The following is a 7,680-nucleotide window of genomic DNA, read 5'->3' on the forward strand; positions in this document are numbered from 1 at the left end:
ACTTTTTTCCACTAGTAATAAAAATGTAAAATGATCGCAGATAGAACAAGGAAAAATATAAATATAAAAACTAAATTAAAACACGATAAAATATTTCGACGCAAAAAAATCCAAATAAATCTAGATTTACCCAATGGCCTAGTAGAAACCCCAATTTGAAAGTGGAATGAAAAAGCAATTTATATTTCCCTTCGAAAATGGTCACAGAATGAAGGAAAGATTTTTTTTTTCTTTGACAAATGATGCAATGGTCGAGTCACGCGAGAAGGATTTCGCTGAATTTCACACCAGTAGTCAGCATCATTATTCATGGTAAGAGAGTTTACAGTCTCTTGCATTTAGAGAGAGAGAGAGAGAGAGAGAGAGAGAGAGAGAGAGAGAGAGAGAGAGAGAGGAGAGAGAGAGAGAGAGAGAGAGAGAGAGAGAGAGAGAATGATACATTGTGGTTGAGAGCAAGAAGAAGGCAGTGGGGCGATGACACGTAGTAAGAGATGTTATTATGGTTCTTACAAAGCTAAATAATCACGAATATCATTTCTCTCCAAAAAGATATGATAGGTAAATGAATAAAAGCATTTCTTAGAGTGGCAGAAAAACAACTCTTATTATTATTATTATTATTATTATTATTATTATTATTATTATTATTATTATTTACTTACTAAGATAGAAACCTTCTTGGAAAAGCAGGGTGCTATAAGCCCAGGGTCCCCAAACAGAGAAAATAGCCTAGTGAGGAAAGGAAACAAGGAAAAATAAAAAATAAATATGAACAGTAACATTAGAATAAATACTTCCTATATAAACTATAAAATCTTAATAAAACAACAGGAAGAGAAATTGGATAGAATAGTGTGACCAAGTGTAACTTCAAGCAAGAGAACTCTAACCCAAGACAATGGAAGACCATAGTACCGAGGCTATGGCACTACCCAAGACTAGAGAATAATGGTTTGTTTTAGGAGTGTTTTTTTCTCCTAGAAGAGCTGCTTACCATAGCTAAAGAGTCTCTTCTACCCTTACCAAGAGGAAAGAAGCCACTGAACAATTACACTGCAGTAGTTAACACCATGAGGGAATAATTGTTTGGTAATCACAGAGTTGTCATGTATATGAAGAAATAGGAAAATATGTAAAGAATACGCCAGACTATTCGTTGGATAGGTAAGTAAAAGGAAAGTGAACCGTGACCAGAGAAAAGTATCCAATGTAGTACTGTCTGGCCAGTCAAAGGACCCCATAACTCTCAAGCGATATTATCTGAGCGGGTGGACGGTGCTCTGACCAACCTACTAATAACATGGTAATCACAAACTAATAGACAGATAAATTAAACAGAAAGACGATCTAAATTTTTATACACATACTGAAATCAATGTCAAGTTTAGGTATTATAAAAGTAAAAAATAGTTTCCACCCTTTATATGTTAGCTATACATAGGTATACCTATATATATATATATATATATATATATATATATATATATATATATATATATATATATATATATATATATATATATATATATATAGATATATATATATATATATATATATATATATATATATATATATATATATATATATATAGCTACAATAAATGCAGCCGTTTCTAGTCTTCTATAAAACAAAGGCCTCTGACATGTCCTTATACATGTCTGTGGGTTTGGCCTGTTTTCTTCACCATGCAGGTCAGTGCTGAGTGCGTATTGGTGATGGTAGGAAACCTTTGACTGATCGTGTAACGCAAACCAACCTATTATGGATGACCCTGAATGGTATAGCTTTGTTGATTATGACATTACACGAACCATTTCACCAAGTTAAGGTATCCCCATTCAAAAAAGGGACATATAATTATAATCTTTATTTTCAATACCTGTCACTGAAGACCACGAAAATATATGTTTTTGTGGAATCGTCATAGAATGCTCTGTCAGCGTCTTCTCAACAAGAAACTTAATCGAAACAATATCACATATGAAAGATTCAGTAGGGCATCCAAGACCCTCGTTCTAAGTCTCCTCTGTTTACACGTCCGAAGAGTAGACGCCTCGACTTGATTTATAATCTGAGTGCGATGACTACTCCTACCTTGGGTCCAATTTCAGACGGAGAAATCCCTTAACTTTCATTTTTTCAGACTAAGCGAGTCCTCTCATGAAAGGTGTCAAGTGGTTGCACCAACTCGATGTCCACGCATCCCGCTCGCTTCTGTTTTTACCCGGGAGTCTGATATTGTTTGTTGTGACATTTGCTTGACTGAAGAAGGGAAAATAAGAGATGGTGGAACGTGACCCAAAAAATCAAGGGGATTTTGTTTCTTTCTGGAATTCTGTTCCTCTCTCTTATTTCTCTCCTTGTGCTCATGAATTGAGTCTGTAGAGGTCCCTTTTTTTTCTCACGCAAATTTTCACTTCTTTTTCCTTTTTGCCAACGGAAAGATGAATCCATTTCTCTTCAAATTTTTCAATTTCAGATTTTGTGTATGAAAACATTTCTCATTAACTTGATATCTTCATTCATTGTGAATATCACCCCATAATTTCAAATTCAAATTACTCCAGACTTTCAAATTCATATCACTCCATAATTTCAAATTCAAATCACTACATACTTTAAAAATCAGATCACTCCATACTTTCAAATTCAGGTCGATCCATAATTCATAATTCAGATCACTCCATAATTTCTAATTCAGATCACTCCATATAATCATACTAAGATCACTCCATACTTTCAAATTCAAATCACTCCATAATTTCTAATTTAGATCACTCCATACTTTCATACTCAGATCACTCCATACTTTCAAATTCAAATCACTCTATAATTTCTAATTCAGATCACTCCATACTTTCAAATTAAAATCAGTCAGAACTTTAAAATTCAGATTACTCCATAATTTCAAGTTCATATCACTTAATAATCTAAAATTCAGATTATTCCAGACTTTAAAATACAGGTCACTCCATAATTTCCAATTCAGATCACTCAATACTTTCCAAATCAGATCACTCCATACTTTCAAATTTAGATCTCACCATGCCCTCAAAATCAGATCACTCCATATTTTCCAATTCGGTTCACTCCATAATTTCCAATTCAGATCACTCTCTACTTTCAAATTCAGGTCAGTCCGTACTTTCAAATTCAGATAATTCCATACTTTCTAATTTAGATCATTCTCTACTTTCAAATTCAGATCACTCCGTAATTGCTAATTCATATCACTCCATACTTTCGAATTTAGATCACTCCATACTTTAAAATTCAGATCACTCCATAATTTCTAATTCATATCACTCCATACTTTCGAATTCATATCACTCCATACTTTAAACTTCAGATCACTCCATAATTTCAAAATCAGATTACTCCATACTTTCAAATTCAGATCTCTCCATACATTTAAATTCAGATCACTCCATGATTTCAAATTCAGATCACTCCCAAAATCTAAAATTCAGATCACTCCAAAATCTAGAATTCAGGTCACTCCAAAATCTAAAATTCATGTCACTCCAAAATCAGAAATTTAGGCCACTCTAAAATCTTGAATTCAGATCACTCCAAAATCTAAAATTCAGGTCACTTCAAAATCTAGAATTCAGGTCACTCCAAAATCTAAAATTCAGGTCACTCCAAAATCAAAAACTTAGGTCACTAAAATCTTGAATTCAGATCACTCCAAAATCTAAAATTCAGGTCACTCCAAAATCTAGAATTCAGGTCACTCCAAAATCTAAAATTCAGGTCACTCCAAAATCAAAAATTTAGGTCACTCTAAAATCTTGAATTCAGATCACCTCCAAAACCTAGAATTCAGGTCACTCCAAAATCTAAAATTCAGGTCATTCCAAAATCTAGAATTCAGATCACTCCAAAATCTAAAATTCAGGTCACTCCATAATCTAAAATGAAGATCACACCAAAATCTAAATTTCAGGTCACTTCAAAATAAAAATTCCAGGTCACTTCCAAATCTAAAATTCAGATCAATCCAAAATCTAAAATTCAGATAACTTTAAAATCTAAAATTCAGGTCACTCCAAAATCTAAAATTCAGGTCACTCCGAAATCTAAAATTCAATCTTTATCTGCTGACCAAGGCAACGAAATAGGTACTTGATTGTTGGTCAACTGACGTAGGTTACAACGGTGTGCATGCCTCTGAGAGAGAGAGAGAGAGAGAGAGAGAGAGAGAGAGAGAGAGAGAGAGAGAGAGAGAGAGAGAGAGAGAGAGATGAATAATGATGTTTTCAAGTGCTGTGAAACTTTACAGAATTTGTCTTCCCATGATTCAGACGAATGGGTCGTTTGTCAGAATACTCCTTTTCAATTTCCTTTGAAATTATAAATTTCTATCTGATTCTTTCGCATATTCAGATTTTATTTGGGGGCACATTGGATAAATAATTTCAGAGGAGTAAATGATAGAGAATGCGTAGCTGCCTTGATCACAATACATAGATTTTTTATTCTCTCTCTCTCTCTCTCTCTCTCTCTCTCTCTCTCTCTCTCTCTCTCTCTCTCTCTCTCTCTCTCTCTCTCTTTAACTGCCAAAGTAAATGTTACAGGATGCGTAGCTGCCATAATCATACTGGATAATATGGTTTTCTTTATTTACATCTCTCTCTCTCTCTCTCTCTCTCTCTCTCTCTCTCTCTCTCTCTCTCTCTCTCTCTCTCTCTCTCTCTCTCTCTGCGACTATTATATTTGACCCTTTGTTTTTAAGATTAAACGCCCTCAATTTTATTGATTCAGGATAGTTTGCCATGACTTCCAAGATTCCAAAGAAGTAGGAAATCAATTAGTTAAAATTGGAGTTTATATTTGAGTGACTCGTTTTGACAAGTGATTTTTGCCATCCTTGAAGACGCATGAAGCTTTTCACCTTTATCATTTTAAAAAGAAATGTGATATTGATAACGAGAGATTAGTTTAGTAGAAGAGGGAAAGTTGAGTGATGGTGGAAGTGACTAAAGACGAGTAAAATTAAGAGATCTTTGTTCTTATTTACTTTCTCTCTCTCTCTCTCTCTCTCTCTCTCTCTCTCTCTCTCTCTCTCCTCTCTCTCTCTCTCTCTCTCTCTCTCTCTCGCCAGATTTAACCCCCATGGACTTTTTTTTTTTGTGAGGATTTTTAAAGGACATGTTGTACAGCAGAAAACCTAAAACAATTGCCGAACTTAGAGAGACAATTGAAGAAGAATTAGCTCAGATACCGAGTGAAATGCTATTAACAGTTTGTAGTACCTTATTTTCACGATAAGAAAGGTGTAGAGAGCAGAACGGCAACCAGTTTGAACCCTTTATGTGAGCTGATCTTTTTTTTTTTTTTTTTGAACACTCAAATTGCCTCATGTATCCTTACTTTTTTGAACTCTCAGAATCTTTCAATGTGCATTGTTTCTCTCCTCTGAATCTGCTTTTCACGTTAATATCAATAAATTGAACAAATTGTAACAATCCAGAGTGTATACATGTTTTTGGGACACCCTCCAGACACTTTCTCTTTACTATATAAGGGAGAGTTATATATATATATATATATATATAATATATATATATATATATATATATATATATATATATATATATATATATACACACACACATGTATATATATCTATCTATAGTATATACATGTATATCTATTTATCCATATATATATATATATATATATATATATATATATATATATATATATATATATATATATATATATATATATATATATATAAACTATTTCAAATCTATAAACTCATATGTCTGCTGATCAAACGAACTACTCCAAAAAAAGAAAAAAAAAAATTCAAAATGCTCTTTTGTACTTTTGCCTTTGGGAGAAGAAATAAATCTCCAGTCGGATAAATCTTTGTTGCCTTGGTGGGACAAGCTAACATTTTTCACTTTGCCAAGCTTTATAAAGTTCCTCCGCTTCTCTTTCTAAAGTCTTTCTCTATTCAACACTTTCACTCGTCTATTTCGTTTGTTTTCAACCACTCTCTCTCTCTCTCTCTCTCTCTCTCTCTCTCTCTCTCTCTCTCTCTCTCTCTCTCTCTCTCTCTCTCTGTGTCCTTTTCCTTTTTCTTAGTGCTATCTTATCCTGCTTCCCTTACTTTTTATTTTTAACATTCGCTTCTGCCTCCTCTCTTACTTTCATTCTCATTTATATTCAGTTATTATAATTTTTCTCTTACTTTTTACTATATTTACTATTCTATACTATACTTTTCTCACCCACTTTCCCATACTCTCACTCACTCAATCTCATACACTCTCCCATATATTTCTTCGCCACTTTCACTCTCTCTAGTTATATCTTATTTTGTCATATATTTTTTTATTCATATAATCACTGGCATCTTATTCCCTTGCATTTTCTCTCATTTATCTACTTCCACCCCTCTTCTAATCTCTCTCTCTCTCTCTCTCTCTCTCTCGTGGAAGACAAAAGAGGCTTTACTTTGACCTTTCTAAATCATGCCATTTGAACCACATCATGAAACCTTGAGGTGCCATCTCTGTAAGAGTTATTACCTACCTCTTTAGGCCTAAGATTTTTCCTCCTCCAAAAGTAAATCAGATTTATGAGCCTCCGGGAATCTCACTGCGACCTCGTCGAGGTAAAATCTCCTGGGAGAGTGTTTCTCTCAGGAGCTGTTTTTATTGCGTGGAGGTGTCCCTCTACCCAGTCCAAACGGAGTTTAAAGGTCGCTCATTAATGGCTGAGGCAAGGGACAGTGACACTGCTCTAGAGACTAAATACATATTCATATGAATTGCGTCCAAGCCCCTTCCACACAAGCTAGGATCAGGGAGGGCCAGGCAATGGCAGCTGATGACTACAATATAGTCTACCCAAAAAAAAACCCTATCCTTCGCTCATAAGGATGGTGAGGGTGCAGACACTACATCAAACTATCGAGCTTGAGCGGGTCTTGACTCAAAGAATTTAAGGTTTTACAATTTATTACTTCTTTCACCGATCAATCCCGCTTGAATACGACACAAGCGATAAACTTAATTTCTTCTAGCAATTACTTCTAACTAGCAACTCCTGATGTATGAACGTCATTAATTCTCTTTAAGCTTTAATTTGAAAGGGTCTATCAATTCTTGGTAACTGGAAATTACGGCTTCACTTCAGGTTATACATTCATTTATATCTAATGATTCATTGTGGACAGATATTATGGATCTACTTTCAATTATACATTTGTCTAACAATTCTTGGTCATTGGACATTAAAGGTCCCAGAAGATTTATTTCTGATTTCATCTCACATTTCATTTTCAATTTTATTCTATTTACCAAGGCACTTCCCCCACTTTTGGAAGGTTGCCGACATCAAACAAATGAGCAAAAGGGCACTTTTCCTCTCTCCACTCCTTCCAGCCTGACAAGGGATTCAGCCGAGTTTGGCTGGTTTTTAGTTTCCAATAATTTGGTATATTACATTTGCAGCGTTCAGGGATTAAATAAGAAGTGTTAAGATTGTCCAATGAAATCTATTACAGCTGCACACCCACCCACCCCAACTTTTCAAATCAGTATATGGTTATGATAAGATAAGGTATCATAATTACCTAGAATTTATATTACGTCCCTTTTATGGTTTTTGTTCAACAGTGACCCTCATGCTCGCAAATACACCTAATTTCACTGCTCCTCT

This window comes from Palaemon carinicauda, chromosome 25 (genome assembly GCF_036898095.1).
Source record: "Palaemon carinicauda isolate YSFRI2023 chromosome 25, ASM3689809v2, whole genome shotgun sequence".
In the NCBI taxonomy this organism is placed as follows: Eukaryota; Metazoa; Arthropoda; class Malacostraca; order Decapoda; family Palaemonidae; genus Palaemon; species Palaemon carinicauda.